The following is a 21,091-nucleotide window of genomic DNA, read 5'->3' as shown; positions in this document are numbered from 1 at the left end:
CAATCGATGTTTCTCTATGTCTTTCCCCTTCCCTTCCACTCTAAAAAGCAATGGGAAAATATCCTCGGGTGAAGATTAACAAAACAAAAACGAGAAAAGAAAAAAAGTAAAATAGCAAATGTTGGCGAGGACGTGGAGAAACTGGAACTCGGCGCATGGTCGGTGAGAACGTAAATGGCGCAGACGCTGTTCGGGGGAGACTGTGCGGCTGCAGCATAGATTATGCTGAGTGAAGTGAGCCAGGCTCCAGAGGACCAAGACTGCCTGGTTCTACTTCTGCGAGGCGCCTGGAGGAGTCAGGTTCCCAGAGACAGACAGTAGAATGGCTGTTGCCCGGGGACAGGGAGAATGGAGAGTTAGGGGGTTTTTGGTGTGGTGGGTTTTTTTGAGAGTTAGTTTTTTTGTTTTTGTTTAAATATATTTTATTGATTTTTTACAGAGAGGAAGGGAGAGGGATAGAGAGTTAGAAACATCGATGACAGCCCTAACCAGTTTGGCTCATAGAGCGTCGGCCTGGGGACTGAAGGGTCCCAGGTTCGATTCCAGTCAAGGGCATGTACCCAGGTTGCGGGCACATCCCCAGCAGGAGGTGTGCAGGAGGCAGCTGATCAATGTTTCTCTCTCATCGATGTTTCTAACTATCTCTCTCCCTCTCCCTTCCTCTCTGTAAAAAATCAATAAAATATATATTAAAAAAAAAAGAAAAGAAACATCGATGACAGAGAAACATCGATCAGCTGCCTCCTGCACACCTCCTGCTGGGGAGGTGCCCGCAACCAAGGTACATGCCCTTGACCGGAATCGAACCTGGGACCTTTCAGTCCGCAGGCCAATGCTCTATCCACTGAGCCAAACCGATTGGGGCCTGAGAGTTAGTTTTTAATGGGGCAAGAGCTCCTGTGTGGGAAGGTGGAATAGCTCTTTTGGTGGGTGGTGGTGATGGCTGCACAGTAATGTGAATGTGCTGAATGCCACTGAACTGCACACCTGGAAATGGTTAAGAGGATCAGTGGTGCCCGATCTGGTTTGGCCCAGTGGATAGAGTGTTGGCCTGCAGACTGAAGGATCCTGGGTTTGATTCTCATCAAGGGCACATGTCCGGGTGCAGGCTCAATCCCCAGTATGGGGTGTGCAGGAGGCAGCCGATCAATGATTCTCTCTCATCATTGATGTTTCTATCCCTCCCCCTCTCCATTCCTCTTTGGAATCAATAAAAATATATTTTAAAAAAGAGGGTCAGTGGTGTTATGTGTATTTTACCATATAATACAATTGTGTCATTTTTAAAAAATATTTTTTTATCCCTCCGGTTTGGCTCAGTGGATAGAGCATTGGGCCAGGAACTGAATGGTCCCAGTTCGATTCCGGTCAAGGGCATGTACCTTGGTTGTAGGGAGGCAACCAATCGATGTATCTCTCTCACATCGATGTTTCTCTCTCTCTATCTCTCCCCCCTCCCTTCCATTCTCTCTAAAAAAAAAAAAAAAAAAAATCAACAGAAAAATATCCTCAGGTGAGGATTAACAAAAATATATGTATTTTTCCATTACAGTTGATGTACACTATTATAGTAATTTCAAATGTACAATTGCATGATTAGACATTGATATAACTTACAAAGTGATCACCTCAATCAACCTAGTACCCATCTGGCACCATCCTATATAATAAACAGCTAATATGCTAATTAGACCAGAGTGCAGAATGACTTTCCAGAATGACCTGTGGGCGGGGGCGGGGCTACGAGGCAGCCAGGGCTGCAAAGGCCTACTCTTGCATGAATTTTGTGCATCGAGCCTCTAGTATATACATAGCACGCGGTAAAATGTAGGTGTCCCTGCCACTGGGAATTTCTCATTGGAATTTCTCCCAGGCTGTGGCACCTGCCATATTGTCCCACTCCACCCGCCTTCATTTCTTTCAACTTCTCCCTTGAATTCTCTCTTTTTGGGGGGTCCCTGTCTCCAAGTTTCTGTTAACAAACCCTGTTACGGTGTTTATTTCCCCCGCGGTTAACCATCTTCCTTCAGCGATGTCCCTGGCACCTCCGGTTCCTCAACCCAAGTGGCTGATCGAGATATTTTCTTTTTAAACGAAACTGTTCTCACCCTGCGGGCTGTGCCCAGGATTGCCATCTGGTGTGCGCATTGCTCTCCCGAGAGACCAGCCCTCCAGGTCCGCAGCTGAGCCTCCGCGCTCCGCTCCACCAGCTGCCAGGCTGCGGGTGGGCCTGGGAGCCCCCGGAGGGGATCTGTCAGGGGAAAGGCCGCTTTGGGCAGCCCCTTGGCAGCCTGCCAACAGCCCCTGCTGGCAACGCTCCATCTGTCTGAGCGTCACAGACCAGCCCTCGGATGTGCGGGGTCTGGGGAGGAAGCAGATCGATGATGGCCAAGAGTTGTGTGTGTGTGTGTGTGTGTGTGTGTGTGTGTGTGTGTGTGTGTGTGTATGCCCCTGGAGAGGTCAGGGGCAGGGCGCGGGGGGAGGAGATGAAAATGAAAGATGAAAGGAGAGTCCAATATCACTTACGGTGGGTGGATAGGACAAGCTGGGCAGGGAATCAGACAATGTGTTCCAGGCACAGATCTCCAAAGCGGGGGCACAGGGCACGGTGAGAGTCTTCAGAACAAAAACTGCCACTTGAAAAGCACTTACCATGTGCCAGGCACTAAACAGCGACAGTAGCCACAGTGGCGATCGCTCCGTGCCAGGCGTCGTTTCAAGCCAGCGCTGTCTGATGATAGCCCTGCAGTGACACAATGCAAACCACGGGGGCCACGGCAGACATCCTGCTAGCTGCGTGTTACTTCATTTTCTTGTTAATCCTCACCCAAGGATATTTTTCCATTGATGCTTAGAGCCTGGAAAAGAGGGAGAGCCCAACCGGTGTGGCTCAGTGGTTGAGCATCGACCTATGAACCAGGTCACGATTCGATTTCCGGTCAAGGGTACATGTTCCGGTTGTGGGCTCAATCCCTACTGTGGGCCGTGCAGGAGACAGCCGATTAATGATTCTCTCTCTCATCATTGATGTTTCTATTTCTCTCTCTCCTTACCCCCTTTCTCTCTGAAATCAATAAAAAAATACATTTTTAAAAAAATGTATTTTATTGATTTTCTACAGTGAGGAAGAGAGAGGGATAGAGAGTTAGAAACATCGATGAGAGAAAAACACTGATCAGCTGCCTCCTGCACACCCCTTACTGGGGATGCGCCTGCAACCAAGGTACATGCCCTTGACCGGGATCGAACCTGGGACCCTTCAGTCCGCAGGCCGGCGCTCTCTCCACTGAGCCAAACCAGTTGGGCAAAAAAAAAAAATACATTTTTGAGCCGAAACCGGTTTGGCTCGGTGGATAGAGCATTGGCCTGCGGACTGAAAGGTCCCAGGTTCGATTCCAATCAAGGGCATGTACCTTGGTTGCGGGCACTTCCCCAGTGGGGGGTGTGCAGGAGGCAGCTGATCGATGTTTCTCTCTCATCGATGTTTCTGACTCTCTATCTCTCTCCCTTCCTCTCTGTAAAAAAATCAATAAAATATATTTTTTAAAAAATACATTTTTGAAAATAAAAAATAAAAAAAAGAAAGGAGGGGAAGAGATCGAGAGGGAAAATCAATGTGAGAGAAACACATCAATTGGTTGCCTCCTGCAGGTTCCCTGACCGGGGCCTGGGATCAAGCTTGCAACCAAGGTACATGCCTTGACCGGAATCAAACCCAGGACCCTTCAGTCCACAGGCCGATGCTCTATCCACTGAGCCAAACACACTAGGGCTATTTTGTTTTTGTTTTGTTTTTTCCTTTATTTTTATTTTTTTATTTCATTTTTAAAAAATTTTTTACAGAGAGGAAGGGAGAGGGATCGAGAGTTAGAAACATTGATGAGAGAGAAACATTGATCAGCTGCCTCCTGCACACCCCTTACTGGGGATGTGCCTGCAACCAAGGTACATGCCCCTGACCGGAATCGAACCTGGGACCATTCAGTCCACAGGCCGATGCTCTATCCACTGAGCCAAACCCACTAGGGCTATTTTATTTTTTAAAAGGAAACAAGAATCGCCAAGGGATATAAAGTACTGCATAGGGAGTATAGTCAACAATATTGTAATAGCCATATATGGTGTCAGATGGGTACTAGATTTATTGGGGTGATCACTTGGTAAGTTATATCAATGTCTAGTTAATCACATGGTTGTCCCCCTGAAACTAATATAATATTGTGCATCAACTGTAACTAAAAAATAAAAATTATTCAGTTATTTTTAAATTTTATTGATTTCAGAGAGGGAGAGAGAGAATCATTGAGGGGGCTCCTGCACACCCCCTACTGGGGATCAAGCTGCAACCTGGGCATGTGCCCTGACCAGGAATCGAACCCAGGACCCTTCAGTCCTCAGGCCAATGCTCTATCCACTAAGCCAACTGGCTGGGGCTAAACAATTTTTTTTTTTTTTTTAATGAAATAGGCCCAACTGGTGTGGCTCAGTGGTAAAAATAAAAATTATTTTTTAAAATGAGCATTTCAGATGTTCAGCAGGTGTGTGCAGCTGGTGGCTATTCTACTGGACAGAGGAGTTTAGATACATTCGTTCAAACGTATCACTTTGGCTGCATTCATTCAATGAGTCCCCATCCCCATGTTTTTGTGACCTCATTTTACAGATGAGAAACGTTGAACACAGGAAGAAAACAGCTGAGCTGGGATCTGAACCGCTGAGCTCAGGTAAGTGTGGGTCCAGAATCGGGTCTCCAAAACTCTCTCAAGACCCTATCTCCCTCTAAGTACAGTCATGTTCTGAGGTACTGGGGGTTAGGATTTCCACATGGGAATTTGGGGGGACGCAATTCAGCCCACAACACAGATGTTACATTTTTGTGGTTACCAGAGCAACAACATAGGTCCCCCATAGAAAAATTGGAAACTTCAGAAATGAAGGCACTAAGGTTAGAATCTCTGCAGAAATTGCATCAATTGTTTTGCCAAAGGGTCTGCAAAGGTTAGCCATGAGAGCTCAGATTTAGAAGGAAATTTTTAAAAATATATTTTTATTGATTTCAGAAAGGAAGGGAGAGGGAGAGAGAGATAGAAACATCAGTGATGAGAGGAATCATGGATTGGCTGCCTCCTGCTCACCCCCCACTAGGGATTGAGCCTGCAACCCGGGCATGTGCCCTTGACTGGAATCGAACTCGGGACCCTTCAGTCCACAGGCCAGCACTCTATCCACTGAGCCAAACCGGTTGGGTTAGAAGGAAATTTTTAAAAGGAAGCACTCCAAAATGAACAGGTCGTTGCCCTAACCAGTTTGGCTCAGTGGGTAGAGTGTCCGCCTGCGGACTCAAGGGTCCCGGGTTCGATTCCGGTCAGGGGCATGTACCTTGGTTGCGGACACATCCCCAGTAGGGGGTGTGCAGGAGGCAGCTGATAGATGTTTCTCTCTCATCGATGTTTCTAACTCTCTATTCCTCTCCCTTCCTCTCTGTAAAAAATCAATAAAATATACTTTAAAAAAAAAAAACACAACAAGTCATAACACCTCCCAGAAGGCACTGCGATGTTAACTAAGCTGGATTTAGGTCATGGGACAGGGAGTTGCTTTCCCTTATTCCATCTTCCTGCTTAACTGGATTTTTCTTTAATGAGCGTATATTGTTATAATGGGGGAAGCAGGCCTAGCTGTTACAGAGCACTGCCATGAAGGACCATTGAAAGGAGCTTTTTGTTCGGTTCAGAGAGAGATGACGAAAGACAGAGCAGGCCTGTTGCTAGGAGCCGAGAGGGGGGACGCGGGCGGAGGCCACAGAAGACAGGAACCCAAGGGCAATGGGGCTTTGCCGTTCAGACCTGGCTGGCGCGTGAGCATCACCAGGAAGGAGCTAGCGCTTACCGAGTCCTGGGTGGGTGGGTGGGTTGCAGGGTTTGCCAGTGAGCTCCTGGCTACGTGAAGTCAGGTCCCTTGGCCCGGACTAATTCCATCCTGGCCGCTGAGGAGGATGCTGAATCACGGCCAGCGGCCTTTGCAGAATTACAAATGGAAAATGAGAGGGAAGGTTGGCGAGGGTCAAAAGGCTGCCCCTGCTTTGGAAAGAGAAGAAAGAGGAGACTTCCGGACGCTGAGCCAGAGGGCTGAGCGAGAGGTGAGGGGTGTTGTGGGCGGCCCCAGAAAAGGAAGGGATGATGCCTGGAACCAAAATGGGCTCAACAGCTCAGCACCACGCCCACCTCGTGATCTTCGCAACACTGGTGTCTTTTTAACTTTTTAAAAATATATTTTTATTGATTTCAGAGAGGAAGGGAGCGGGGGGAGAGAGATAGAAACATCAGTGATGAGAGAGAATCATTGATCGGCTGCCTCCTGCAAGCCCCACACCTGGGATCGAGCCCGAAACCCAGGCATGTGCCCTTGACTGGAATCGAACCAAGACCCTTCAGTCTGCAGGCCGACGCTCTATCCACTGAGCCACACCAGCTAGGGTGACACGGGTTTCTTGTGGTCGTGACGGGGAAATATAGAGCAGGTACCAGTGCAATTAGGTCCGAGGGCAGCATATTGAATTACCATAGCCCCCAACTCAGGGGACTCATGCCAAGGTGCAGGCAGGCCTCCGGGTTGATGTTGAAGGGCTCTGTCCTGGCCAACATTTTCCATCAATTCCTGGGGATCAGGGATACCCCTGACTTTGTGGAGTGTATAAGCGAGTGTAGTCTCTTCATGTATTTTTTTCTCCTTTATTGATTTTTTAGAGAGAAAGGGAGAGGGAGAGATAGAAACTTCAATGATGAGAGAGAATCATGGATCAGCTGCCTCCCCACACGCCCCACACTGGGAATCGAGCTTGAAACCTGGGCATGTGCCCTTGACTGGGAATCAAACCGTGACCTCCTGGTTCATAGGTTGGTGCTCAACCACTGAGCCACGCTGGCTGGACCCTCCTCTCTTCCTTGTGCCCATCTGCCTCAGGGGAAGTTGACCCCCACACCCCAGGTGTCACCCCATTGGCCCAAGGGGAACCTATTCCCCCTGAAGGCACTTGGTTCAGGAAAGGGCATGTGAACCAATGGTAGCCAATATTCTGAGAAGTCCAGGGAGACGAAGGGTGACTTCCGGGACAAGTTTTCTCCCTCCTAAAAGACAGCCACGCACTATCAATTAGGACTGTTTTTATCAGCAAGTAGCAGAACACCCCCGCCCGTCGCACACACCCTGACAAGCGGTGGGGTTTTTCTGTTTGTTTGTTTTTTAAATATATTTTTATTGACTTCAGAGAGAAAGGGGGAGAGAGAGAAAGAGAGAGAGAAACATCAATTACGAGAGAGAATTATTGATTGGCTGCACCGAGCCTGCAACCTGGGCATGTGCCCCCGACCAGAATCGAACCCAGGACCCTTCAGTCCCCAGACTGACACTCTACCCACTGAGCCAGACCAGCCAGGGCACAAGCGGTGGTTTAAGAGTGAAGATATTTAATGAGCTCGGTGCACAAGTCTGGAGGGAGGTGGTTCCTGGCCTTGGTTTGGTGGCTGGAATGGTATTAGGATCAACATGTCTTTGATTCTCTCTGTCTTTCCTTTATGGTGTCAAGAAGGCAGCCATTCCATCCAGAGTGAGGCAGGAAGAAAGGGGCTATGCCAGTGACCCCGGTCCTTTTTCTAACCAGAGGTTTCCCAGAAATTCCCGAGCACCCTTCCACTTTCATCTCACTGAGCAGGCCAGTGTCACGTGGCCACCCCGAGAGGTAAGGCAGATTAGGAACGTGAGGTGTTTTCTTGTTTGTTTGTTTGTTTACATATATTTTTATTGATTTCAGAGAGAGAAAGGGAGCAACATCAATGATAAGAGAATCATTCATCAGCTGCCTCCTACTCACCTCCTACTGGGGATGAAGCCCACGACCCGGGCATGTGCCCTGACCGAGAATTGAACCCTGACCTGGTTCATGGGTCAACGCCCAATCACTGAGTCACACTGGCCGGGTGGAACGTGAGTTTTTAGCTCTTCTTTTTTTTTAATCCTCACCTGAGGATATTTTTCCATGGATTTTTAGGGAGAGTGGAAGAGAGAGGGAAAGACAGAGAAATATCCATGTGATTGAAACACACTGATTGGTTGCCTTCTGCACAGGCCCCAACTAGGGCCCCCGGGGACAGGGAGGAGCCTGCCACTGAGGTACGTGCCCTTGATCAGAATCAAACCCAGGACCCTTTAGTCCGTAGGCCAACGCTCTATCCACTGAGCCAGACTGGCTAGGGCAGCTCTTCTTACCTATAGAAGAAGCAGGAAAGGTAGCCTGGGGTGGGGAACTGGGATGAATTTAGCCACAGACAGAACGCAGCCCTCCTCACTCCTCCGCCTTTCAGCGACCGGGACGCCGGCTGTCACCTGGGTTCCACCACCAGCAGAGAGACAGACAGACAGAACCTGCACCCAAGACCAGCAACCCTGATGACAAGTGAGCCAGATTTCTCAGAAAAGGAAACACTAGTAGCCCTTAAGCAGACGGAAAAAAAAGCTCAACTTCTCTCACAATAAGAGCAATTAAAATGGAAATAACACGGCGATGCCGCTTTGCACCTATCAGATGGGCAAAAATCCAAATGCCTGACAGCACGTTCTTGTTGGTGAGACTGTGGGGAAGCAGGCGGCCTCGTGCGTGAAGGGAAAAACGGCACAGTCCCTAAAGGACATTTTATGTCCCCATCGGGATGCCATAGCCACAGACCTGAAAGCCCACCCTCCCCTGGGGCTTCCTCGCTGGCTAAGCCAGATTCCCGCAGGGTTTCTGTTACCTAGAAGCAAATACTATCCCTGTCTCCCCCCCTCCCCGCCTCCAGGCTCAGCAGCCAACAGGTTCTGTTCAGAAGCCAGATCACAGAGCCTACCTGGGTCGTTTGGTGAGGAGCCAAGTCCATGCAGGTCCAGGTCCAAATACTGAGGTCATCCCTAAGGGCAGACCTCTCCCAGTGACCTGGCCATGAGCCAAGCCCGTTCTAGAAACAGTGGGTGTGCCCTGCCCAGGGTGACCCTAATCCTATGGTCATGAGAGGGGGCTGCCTTTGAGGGATTCGAAGTCCTGGGGGAATCCAAATGCAGAGATGACCCCAGGAGTTGGAAATGGGCTGGTGAGAAGGTGGCTTGGTCTTTCTGTAACTGGACAATAGGGGCTGCCTGTCACTACCTGAGCCAATTAAGCAGAGACAGGGTCGAATCATCTGTGAGCGTTTATTCCAATAATGCCGCCGTATGGGAGAGCAGCAGGCCGTCCACAAACGTCTGCTCTACCCCTCACCTTGAGCCAGCTGCTTATATCGGGTAGAAGGACAAAGGTTACATGGGGAAGGGAATGCCAAATGGGCAGCGTACAGGTCATGGGGGCTGGAGATTGTCAAAGGCTTGTGGGTGCAAAGGCTGGGGGTCTTCAAAGGGCTGGCGGCTCTGGTTTCTGCAACAAGGTGATTAATCTTTCCCTGATGATAGGCAGCTCCTGGGCGGAGAGGATGGGCTTCGTTTCCAGGTGAGCCCCCAGGTCTCACATGCAACTCGCAGCCAGGTTAGAAGGTGCCTTCTTTCATCAGAACAAAACAATCACGGTTAACAGAGCAGGATTCGTATTTCTTACAATTCTAGCTGGTCCCCAATATTCTGTTTCTGCCCCTATCGTCTCTTCACCTGATGTCCTAATGTTTCCAGCTGTGTGGTGCATCTTTGTCTTCAGATGAATTGCTTTCTCGCTGAGCACCTTCCTGGTCCCCTCATATCCCACCGTCAGTGAGTAAACTGGCCTCTGCTTGTCTTTCGAATAATCGCTAGCGGAGCATAGACAGGCCCAGAGGAATTCCGCATCCCCACGCCCTGCATTCCTCCCTAATAACCTTCCTTGTCTGAGATGTAGTTAAAGACAGCTGACTCCTCCTGCCCTCCAGCCACACAGCTGCATCCGTGCCCTCTGTGCTGCACCCCGGGACCAACCAGGACTGACTTCCAGGCTAGTCACAGTCAGAGTGGATGGCTGGCACGTGTGTGTGCTGCAGCCCCATCTGTGGGCACAGTGACAGAGAATTCCTGGCTTCTGGAGTTGCAAGCCTTCCCCACTCTGTAGATCTGAAGGACTTAGTCTGCTCCCTTTTGATATGCAGGCAGGGCCAGGACAGAGGCATAACCAGTAGTACCTAACCAAGGTTGTGCTGGCAAGGGGTACCCGGATGCCCCCATGCGCAGCCTTAGGGGCAGTGAGAGGTGTACAAGTGGGCCCCGTATCCCTGGTAATGTTTGTTGTTTGTGTGTTGCTTTTAGAGGCCTGGTGCACAACATTCGTGCACTGCGGGGAGGGGGTTTCTCAGCCCGGCCTGAGCCCTCTCGAAGTCTGGGACCCCTCGGGGGATGTCCAACTGCCAGCTTAGGCCCACTCCCCACAAGGGGTCCTTAGCACTGCCATGGATGCAGGAGAGACTCCTGCCACCACTGCTACACTCGCCAGCCGAGAGCCCAGCTTCTGGCTGAGCGGCGCTCCCCCTGTGGGAGCACACTAATCTCCAGGGGCAGCTCCGGCATTGAGCATCTGCCCCCTGGTGGTCAGTGCGCCATAGCGACTAGTCATTCCACTGTTTGGTCGATTTGCATATTAGGGTTTTATTACATAGGATTTTTGTTGATTTCAGAGGGGAAGGGAGAGGGAGAGAGACATAGAAATATCAATGATGAGCCCTAACCAGTTTGGCTCAGTGGATAGAGCGTCGGCCTTCGGACTGAAGGGTCCCAGGTCCGATTCGGTCAGGGTCGTGTACCTTGGTTGCAGGCACATCCCCAGTAGGGGGTGTGCAGAAGCAGCTGATCGATGTTTCTCTCTCATCGATGTTTCTAACTCTCTATCGTTCTCCTTTTCCCTTCCTCTCTGTAAAAAAATCAATAAAATACATTTTTAAAAAAGAAAGAAATATCAACGATGACAGAGAATCATGGATCAGCTTCCTCCTGCATGCCCCCTACTGGGGATCGAGCCTGCAATCCGGGCATGTGCCCTGACCAGAATCGAACCCAGGACCCTTCACACCGCAGTCCAATGCTCTATCCACTGAGCCAAACCAGCTAGGGCCCTGGTAGTGTTTGATCATGTGCTTCCTGTTTGATCACGGGCAGCCTGGTGGTGGGCAGAAGGAAGGTGGAAGGCCTGTGGGGTCTTTGGCAAGGGCAGAAGTCTCAGAGGCGGTCCAGGTGGGCCTCTGTGCTGTGGGGGAATAATGGCTGTGTCTCCAAAGATGGGTAGATGCTGGCTTCCTCCTTGGCATCACTCCAGCCCCCGAAGGCCTCCGTCGGTGGGTCTGGCATGCTCCCAGACTCCTCTCAAGCTCTCTTTGCAGCAAGTATCCTGCTGTCAGCCTTCCACCCACCCTGATTCTTGCCCTCAGCACATGCATGTTTAGTTTACTCTGCCGCTGGTTTGTGGTTGTTTGCAGGTTGTGTCATGTGTAAGGTGTTGTGTCTAAGGTGGATCCAGGCCCCTGAGATCGGAATCTGTCTCGAGTTGTGTCGGTCTCGCCATCCTCCTCCACGCAGACACACCACCACCCACTAGAATGTAAACAGGGCGTTACGTAACACAGACAGAAATGCTTGTACACGCGTTAACATCACCGCCACTCCCGGGCTGGCCCCCACGGTAAACAAACACGATCGAGGTGAAAAGCTGCGTGTTCAGAGCCGAGGAATGTCTACGGAGGAGCCCCCTGCTTGGGCATTTCCTTTGGCCGAGGAGGCATCTACCTGCCCTGATGGAGCTGTTAGAATTACAGAGCGGTGGGAGGCCTGTGGGGTAACCTCACGGAACAGACTGGCCCGGGGAGACCCTTCACGGAGCCGGCAAGGAACTAAAACAGCCGTGTCCGGACATCTCGTTCTTCCGCCTCAGCACATAAGTGTTCAAGGAAATCAGAGTCAGAAAAATTCGTGTGGGCTTTGGAAAATCTGAAATAGCTTTTTCCAAAAGTCTTTACTATGAGATTCCTTGACAGAGCAGTCTGTCTAATTTAAATGATTTAGTTGTGTGCTTGGCTTTTCAGAAAGATATTTTCTTCTTTTTTTTTAAAAAAAATACTTTTATTGAGTTTATTTATGTTTCAGACAGGAAGGGAGAGGGAGGGAGAGAGAGAGAGAAACATCAATGATGAGAGAGAATCATGGATCGGCTGCCTCTTGCACGCCTCCTACTGGGGATCGAGCCCGCAACCCGGGCATGTGCCCTGACCGGGAATCGAACCTGTGACCTCCAGGTTCAGAGGTTGATGCTCAACCACTGAGCCATGCCGGCTAGGCCGATATTTTCTTTTTAAAAAAGTAAAAAAAAAAATTGGCTGGGCTGGCTTGGCTCAGTGGTTGAGCATCGACCTATAAACCAGGAGGTCGGGTCACGGTTCAATTCGTGGTCTTGGCATATGCCTGGGTTGCACATAACCAGGTTGCGGGCTCGATCCCCAGTGAGGGGCGTACAAGAGGCAGCCGATCAGTGCTTATCTTTTATCATTGATGTTTCTATCTCTCTCTTCCTCTCTTAAATCAATAAAAAATATTTTTAAAAAATAAATAAAAATTGAAAAATTAAAGGCAAATTTTTACTGTCCAGAAAGACCGAGGTGCAGGGTGGATCCTGACCACAAGAGGGCGCCGTCTGCCTAATCCTAGGCCATGGAGCCAAGTATGGTGACAAAGGCTGTGCCCAGCCTCAGCCTCCCTTAGGGACTTTAACCCCCTCTCTGCAGCCCAGGTGCCAGGGTTGGGGTGGACACCAGACCTCTTTTCCTATTCCGGCAGCTCCCGCAGCGGGTGTATGTCTGCAGAGGGCCAAGAGTGGTCATATGTAAATTACAGACTGGGCAGAAATGCTGTGCTGGCAGCTTGGCCCAGGAGCCAGGAGGGCGGTGGTGTCTGGGGCATGACCTTGCGTGCTGTGGTGCTGGTTAGGGTGCTGGGTGGAGTCTGGCTGGGTGTGGCAACCACAACAGAGATGGGGGGCCACACAGGGCCTACGGGAGCCGCTCTGCCGCCAGGCCAGCCCGTCCCCGCCCTGGGATTGTGTGATGTGGCCCATGCAAAGTCCACATTTTTCATTGAGGTCCTCTGTGGCCTGGCTTCAGTCTCCCTTCCTCAGCGTTACCTTCTCTAAAAGTAGCTCTTCTCCAGCCCAGCTGGGTGGCCTGCCTTCCCCCCAGATGACTTGTACTTGACCTCATTCATTCATTCATCCTTTCACTCATCCATACATGCAATAAACACTTATATTTTATTATTTTTTAAAATATATTTTTATTGATTTCAGAGGGAAAGGGAGAGAGAGATTGAAATATCAGTGATGAGAGAGAATCATGGATCGGCTGCCTCCTGCACGTCCCACGCTGAGAATCGAGCCTGCAACCCGGGCAAGTGACCTCACCGGGAGTGAACCGTGACCTCCTGGTTCATAGATTGACACTCAACCACTGAGCCACGCCAGCTGGGCCATAAACACTTATTGAGAGCCCACTGAAGCCAGGCACTATGGGGATACAAGACATTTTGCCTTCAGGGCCACTACAGTCTCATACCTTCACGTTCTTATTTATGCTTTTCTCCCCCCGCCCCGTTTCTGCCGGGCCAGGCTGTACCATCCCTCTGTGACCTCCTGGAGCCTCTCCAACTCTAGGAAGTCCCTTCTGACAACTCCCCAGTGAGGAAAGGGACCTCGTCTGTCTCGGTCGCTGCTATGTCCTAAGTGCGTAACAAGTAAGGGCTGAATAAATATTTGTTGACTTGAATGAATGAGGTGTTCTTGTCTGGGTCTGACCTCACAGCCTGATTGCTTAAAACTTTCACTTGCCGAACCGGTTTGGCTCAGTGGATAGAGCGTCGGCCTGCGGACTCAAAGGGTCCCAGGTTCGATTCCCGTCAAGGGCATGTACCTTGGTAGCGGGCACATCCTCACTGGGGGGCGTGCAGGAGGCAGCTGGTCAATGTTTCTCTCTCATCGATGTTTCTAGCTCTCTATCCCTCTCCCTTCTTCTCTGTGGAAAATCAATAAAATATATTAAAAAAATAAAACCAAAAACCTTTCACTTGGCAAATCCTCAAGTCTTGCCCGTGACATCTCTCCTACTGCTCTGTTGTGTTTATGACCGTTCGACCAATGCCTGGTGGTTGGGTGAGGCCAGGAACAGACAGGAATTTATTGGCTCATTGAACCACAGCACCAGGGGATGAGTAGGCGGAGCCTGCCTTAGGAACGACAGGAATCCGAGAGGCCATGATGGCTCCTCTCTTGCCTCTCATCGTGTCTTCAGCTCCAATGTTTACCTCCTGGGAGAGCTCAAATAGACTTGGTTTTTCTGGATTACATGCTGTTCCCTTGGACCAATCCCTGTGGCCAGGGGCAGGGATGTAGGATGATTGGCAGCCCCTACTTGAATGGCAGCACGAGGCTAGAGAAGAGCAATTGATCCCCAAAAGTGTGCATCTGGAAAAACAAACATGGCCATTCGGAAAAGTGGGACCACCCCCCTGAGGTATACCTACAACAGATGTATGCTTATGTTTTCTTTTTCTTTTTTTAAATACATTTTATTGATTTTTTACAGAGAGGAAGGGAGAGGGATAGAGAGTTAGAAACATCGATCAGCTGCCTCCTGCACACCCCCTACTAGGGATGTGCCCACAACCAAGGTACATGCCCTTGACCGGAATCGAACCCGGGACTCTTTGGTCCGCAGGCCGACGCTCTATCCACTGAGCCAAACCGGTCAGGGCTCTTTTCTGGTTTTAATGTATTTTTCTTGATTTCAGAGAGGAAGGGAGAGGGAGAGAGAGATAGAAACAGCAACGATGAGAGAGAATCGTTAATCAGCTGCCTCCTGCAAGCCCCACACTGGGCATCGAGCCCAAGACCCACTCATGTGCCCTGACTGGGAATCGAACCGTGATCTCCTGGTTCATAGGTTGATGCTCCACCACGGAGCCATTCTGGCTGGGCGAGTGCTTATGTTTTCATGTTTATCCCCTGATATCGGGGACACAAACCATATCTTGGGAGCCAGGAGCCAGAGGCTGGGAGGTCCTCAAATCATTTCATCTGCACAGCCGTCCGCCGAGGTCAGAATCAGATGACAGCACCATAGCACCTTTGTGGACAACCAGAACTTGATAAATATTGGCTGGTTTATAGGAAAAGGTATTTTTTTGTTTTTATGGCTGAAATCCCTGGTGGATCTCGCTTACACTTGGCATGTGCGTCTCGAGTGGGATCACTCGTCTTGTCTCAGGGTGTGGAACTGGAGAGAACTCTGTTAGCCACATGGTGACCAGAGCGGTCACTTCTGGTTTTTCTTCTGAGAGAATCCACTGAGCCCAGCGGTATGAGTAAGACTGGCTTTTGTCTCAAGGGGAGAGTGGTTCCAAGACTGGTTTTTCCATTTGTGTGTCTGTGTTTATTTGGGTGGAAAGTAAAGAAGGCAACTTAGTATAAAACAACATCTTTCTCAGATGGTCTCAGGAGTGTGGCCATTTCAAGAGATGGGCTCCAGCCCTGGCCTGTTTGGCTCAGTGGATAGAGCGTGGGCCTGCAGACCGAAGGGTCCCGGGTTTGATTCTGGTCAAGGGCACGTACCTTGGTTTCGGGCTTGATCCCCAGACCCGCTCGGATTCATGCAGGAGGCAACCAGTCGATATGTCTCTCTCACATCAATGTTTCTCTCTCTCGGTCTCTCCCTCTACCTTCCGTTCTCTCTAAAAATCAGAGGGAAAACATTCTTGGGTGAAGATTAACAATAAATACTAAATAAATAAATAAATAAAGTGCTAAGTTTTTTTATATTTTTATTGATTTCAGAGAGAGGAAGGGAGAAGAGAGAGATAGAAACGATGAGAGAGAATCATTGTTTGGCTGCCTCCTGCATGCCCCCTACTGGGGATCGAGCCCACAGCCCAGGCATGTGCCCTTGACTGGACTCGAACCTGGGACCCTTCAGTCCGCAGGCCAACGCTCTGTCCACTGAGCCAAACCAGCCACGGCTAACGTGCTAAATTAAAAAAAAAGAGAGAGAGAGAGAGAGACAGATGGGCTCTAGGCTTTCCCCAGGCCCGTGGGGTAATATTATTGTCTGATTTCTTTGGTGAGGAAACTGAGGCTTGAGTGACGGTCACGTGCTGAAGGTCACGGAGCTGTGGGAAGTGGGGAGGAGGGTGGCAAGGTGTGTCTGGCTCGGGAGCCAGGCGCCGGAGGCTGTGAGGTCCTCAAATCATTTCATCTGCACAGCCGTCCACCGAGGTCAGAATCAGACGACAGGCTTGGTAACATGCACGTGTGCCTTGTCCAAGGTCATAGACGCACGTGGGGGTGGGGTGTGTTGAGTCCGAAGCCCGGGCTGTTGTTACTTCCTTATACCGCGTGACCTTGCACAGGTTATCGCCCCTCTGTGTGCCTCTGTTTCCTAATCTGTGTAATGGGGATGATAGTAGCTGTTGCCTCACGGGTCTGGTGCGAGGGTTAAACGAAATGACACCCGCGTGTAGTCAGAGCGCCAAAGGTGGATGCTGTTATCGTGGTTGTTGTTGTTATAATACCACAAGACCTCCCTCGGGGTCTCACCCCGTCGGGTACCAGATCTCGTGGGAGCCCTGGCCAGGCCCAGGTGCAGGTGCCTGGGAAAGTTTGCAACAGGAATAAAGGGAACAAAGGCTCCAGGTGCTGGGTTGGTGCTTGGTCTGGCTGAAGGCCCGTTTCCTGCTGGATCGGGTTGCTCTTGGCTGGCGGGGCCCGGAGACCCGCCCCTCCTCCCTGCCCTTGCCAGCTGAGGGCGGAGGGCCGGGCCTGGCGGTGCAGGACGAGGCCCAGCTGGGCAATGCATTTTCTCTCCGGAGCCCAGCCTGTGGGTCTCCGTGGCTGAGACCCAAGCGGGAAGCCTTGGGGCACTGGGCCCCCTTCCAGCCCTTGTGGCCTCAGTGAAGACACCCTCCCATCCTCCCCTGGTGGGGTGGCCTCGGGGGGCAGAGGCCGGGGGTCAGAGGCCTGGGCCGAATGCCAGCCAGGGAATGGAGCAGGAGGGTGACCCTAGACCAGCTGCCCGCCTAAACGCTGCGTCTCGGTTCTGCTAGTATGCAGGTTCCGACGTTTGGGCTGGTTCAGATTTAGCTCTTGCAGGCCGTCAGATTTTTCTGGGGTGCCCAACACAGCCTGTGGGAGATGGCACTGCAATCCCAATGGAGGGTGATCTTATTTTTTTCCCCTTTGGTTGCTTGTAGCCTATTTCTTTTTTTTGTTTTGTTTTTTTAAATAATTCTTTATTGTTGACAGTATTACATTTGTCCCCCTTTATCCCCCCATTGACCCCCTCTAGCCTGCCCCTGCCCGCCCCCAGGCCCGCACCACCCCTGTCTGTGCCCATAGGCCATGCATCTATGCACACAAGGTCTTTGGTCGATTACCTCCCACATACCCACCCTCCCCTGCCTTCACTCCGAGATCCCGCCCTCTGTTCTATGCTTTCATGTCTCTGGATCCACTCCGTTCATCCGTGTATTTTGTTACTTAGATTCCACATATGAGTGAGATCATGTGCTACTTGTCTTTCTCTGACCCACTTGTTTCACTCAGTGTGATGCCCTCCAGGTCCGGAGGGCGGTCTTAATGCCACAGGAACTAGATCCTATCTCGCCTCTGCTTAAACCAGTGGTTCTCAACCTTCTGGCCCTTTAAATACAGTTCCCCGTGTTGTGACCCAACCATAACATTATTGTCGTGGCTACTTCATCACTGTCATGTTGCTCCTGTGATGAATCGTCATGTCAATATCTGATAGGCAGGATGGTCTTAGGCGACCCCTGTGAAAGGGTCGTTCGACCGCCAAAGGGGTCGCGACCCACAGGTTGAGAACCGCTGGCTTAAACCCTGGCCCGCCTCCCAGCGCCGCCCCCTCCTTGACCTGGAGGGTGTCCCTGCCTCGGGGCTTTTGCACTGGAACACTTGGTGCCAGGTACTGGCACGGCTGTCCTGGTCGCTCAGGTGTGACGGCCTCAGAGAAGCCTTCTCGGTCTCCACTACACTCGCCCCTGCCTTGTCCCTCTCCACCAAGCACTGGCCTTTCCCTGAGCGTCTCTTGTTTCTCCTTTGTCACCCTTTGTGTGGCCCGCCTCTCCCCGGGCACCTAAGCTCTGTGAGAAGGGCCTCGTCTGTCTTTCCTCCCACTGTCTCCCAGCCCCAGAGCAGAGCCCGGCGCTCAGGGGCTCCCGTGGACACCCCTCCGTCCCCGTGAACCCCGCGTAAGGAAGTCACAGTGAGTGCTCCCGTCACGCTTCCCCGCGCTGGGCAGTGGACCGGAGATGTGATGAGGCAGCATTCCCCGAGTGAAAACACGTGAGTTTCCAAAACACTTTCCCAGGCGGTGCCTCACCGCCACCTCACGCCGGCCGACCTGTCAGACGGGTAGAGCCAGGCCAGGAGCTCCGTTTTGTGGATGAGGAAAGTGAGGCACCCACAGCCTCAGGGCCTGCCTGGAGCCACTGGCATGAGCACCGTGGCTCAGGAAGCTCTTTCCAGGACTCGAGTCAGAGTCAGACACGGGAACGCCTTAAAAGAGACAATCCTCATTTCTTTTCTTTTTTTTTTTTAAATCCTCACCGGAGGATATTTTTCCATTGATTTTTAGAGAGAGAGGGAAAGATAGAAACATCGGTGGGAGAGAAACACGTCGATTGGTTGCGCCCGACCAGGGCCCGGGCCGGGGAGGAGCCTGCAACCGAGATGCCCATGAAAGGATTCGAACCCGGGACCCTTCAGCCCTGCAGGCCACCGCTCTATCCACTGAGCCAAACCAGTGGAATCCCAGTGCCTCTACTTAGTACCTGGCACCTAGTACTTAGTACTCTGCACAGTTGTCCCTCACACTCACGTTTGCAGGTGAGGCTCAGAGAGGGGAATGGACTTGCCCACCAGCAAAGTGGCAAAGGCGGGGCTAGAACTCGGCTATAGAACCAGCCGGTCCGACCTGAGCAGGGCGTCCTTCCCACCCCTCTCCTCTGTGAATTCACTTCCAATGGCACGGGAGGTGGAGTCCTTCACGGTGCAGTAAATGGTTAGAATCATAACGCCGTGTTTAGGTGCTCTATTAAGCTCATTAAGGGCTTATTAAGTCTTACTAGATCTACACAGGAGGGAGGGGATGAGATGCTCTGGGGTGCACACGGGTGATGGGGTACATGGCAGCCCTCCCCGGGAGGACAGAAACCTAGAGGACTGGCACCTTTACCCATGGGCCAGTGTGGGTGTGCAGGCGGGCACAGAGACAGTCTGGAAGGATGTGCTCCAAAGTGCCAATGGTGGCATCTCTCGGTGATTTGCACTCTCTTTTTTCTTTTTTTAAAAAATATATTTTATTGATTTTTCACAGAGAGGAAGGGAGAGGGATAGAGAGCTAGAAACATCGATGAGAGAGAAACATCGATCCGCTGCCTCCTGCACACTCCCTACTGGGGGTGTGCCCACAATCAAGGTACATGCCCTTGACCGGAATCGAACCTGGGACCCTTGAGTTGGCAGGCCAACGCTCTATCCACTGAGCCAAACCGGTCAGGGCTGTACTCTCTTTATGCATTTTGGTATCGCCTGATTTTTTTTTTTTTAAATTGATTTCAGAGAGGGAGAGAGAGAGAGAAACATCAGTGATGAAAGAGAATCATTGATCGGCTGCCTCCTGCACGCCCCACAGTGGGGATCGAGCCCACAACCCGGGCATGTGCCCTGGATCAGAATCAAACCATGACCTCCTGGTTCATAGGTTGACACTCAACCACTGAGCCACATCAGCTGCGCTGATTTATTTCTTTTTTACAGTGAGCAAACATTTCCTTTATAATCAGAAGAAAAAAAAGCCATTTTCATCTTGAAAAGCAATGGAAAAAAGCCCCTAAATAGAAATAAAGGAACAGGAAGAGGCCTCTATCTGTGTTTTTTAGGGTTATAATGATTAATGTCATAAGGCCTTCCCGAAGACTGCACAGTGTGCTGGGAGAAAATCAACTAGGATGACTTGTTGATGGGTGACTGTCCGTGAGTCAGAACTCATTCAGAGCTCTGGAGTTTCCAGGCCGTTAACTGATCTGCCTGAACCTACGAGATAGGCTCATTCCAGCTCAGGTTGCGTAAATCTGTGCTTTTCTGCCCTGCTCTTCTGGGACCGGCTCCCAGCTCCACGCATGCCCACGTAAGCACTCACCAGCCCTTCATGCGTGTATCCTGGGAAGGGTGCTGGCATGCTTGGCTTATTCAGCTCTGTACCCTCTTGATCGCTGAGCTGCAAACTGCCAGATAAGAACCAAAAACGGGAAAATAAATATCAGTACTTCCTTTCCCGTAAATGTTGCAACAGTGTAGCTTAGAGTGCGGATAACCAGAAACAACCTACAGGTCTCTCCATAGCGGTCAGTTATAATACATTATGGTTTATCCGAAGAATAGAATGCTATGCGGCTATTTAAAGAAATGATGGCCCTCGCTTGTTTGGCTCAGTGGATAGAGCGTCCACCTGCAGACTGAAGCACCCTGGGTTCGATTCCGGTCAAGGGTACATGCCCGGATTGTAGGCTCGATCCCCTGTTGGGGGGCATGCAGGAGGCAGCCGATCCATGATTCTCTCTCATCACTGATGTTTCTATCTCTGTCTCCCTCTCCCTTCCTCTCTGAAATCAATAAAAATATATTTTAAAAAATAAAATAAAGAAATGGGGTAGCCCGGCTGGTCTAGCTCAGCGATTGAGTGTACAGCCAGGACCCAAGAGGTCACCGGTTCGATTCCTGGTCAGGGAACATGCCCGGGTTGTGGGCTCGATTGCCTGTTGGGGGTGTCCAGGAGGCTGCTGATTAAGGATGTTTCTCTCTCATTGATGTTTCTATCTCTATTTCTCCCTTCCTCTCTCTCTCAAAAATCAATAAAATATATATATTTTTTAAAAATGGGGTAGAACTATGTAAAGCAGCGGTTCTCAACCTGTGGGTCGCGACCCCTTTGGGGGTCGAACGACCCTTTCACAGGGATTGCCTAAGACCATCGGAAAACACATATATCATTACATATTGTTT

At 50.7% G+C, this 21,091-nt stretch overlaps 1 long non-coding RNA gene across 2 annotated transcripts in view; it reads left to right on the top strand.

The window, feature by feature from the left end:
* The window catches only part of LOC118679182, a 35,332-nt gene extending 21,484 nt beyond the window's left edge, over nt 1-13,848 (top strand). The window contains exons 3-6 of one of the 2 annotated variants that reach the window (XR_004975167.1): nt 4,664-4,724; nt 7,586-7,738; nt 8,361-8,452; nt 9,478-9,503. This is a non-coding gene — a long non-coding RNA (uncharacterized LOC118679182). Of the gene's footprint in view, nt 1-4,663; nt 4,725-7,585; nt 7,739-8,360; nt 8,453-9,477; nt 9,504-13,627 lie in introns of those variants that run through there. The other variant, XR_004975168.1, reaches the window with a different exon arrangement.
* The last annotated feature ends 7,243 nt before the right edge of the window (nt 13,849-21,091 follow it).

This window comes from Myotis myotis, unplaced genomic scaffold (genome assembly GCF_014108235.1).
Source record: "Myotis myotis isolate mMyoMyo1 unplaced genomic scaffold, mMyoMyo1.p scaffold_m19_p_23, whole genome shotgun sequence".
Lineage (NCBI taxonomy): Eukaryota > Metazoa > Chordata > Mammalia > Chiroptera > Vespertilionidae > Myotis > Myotis myotis.
This window is presented reverse-complemented; position numbering and strand designations above follow the sequence as displayed.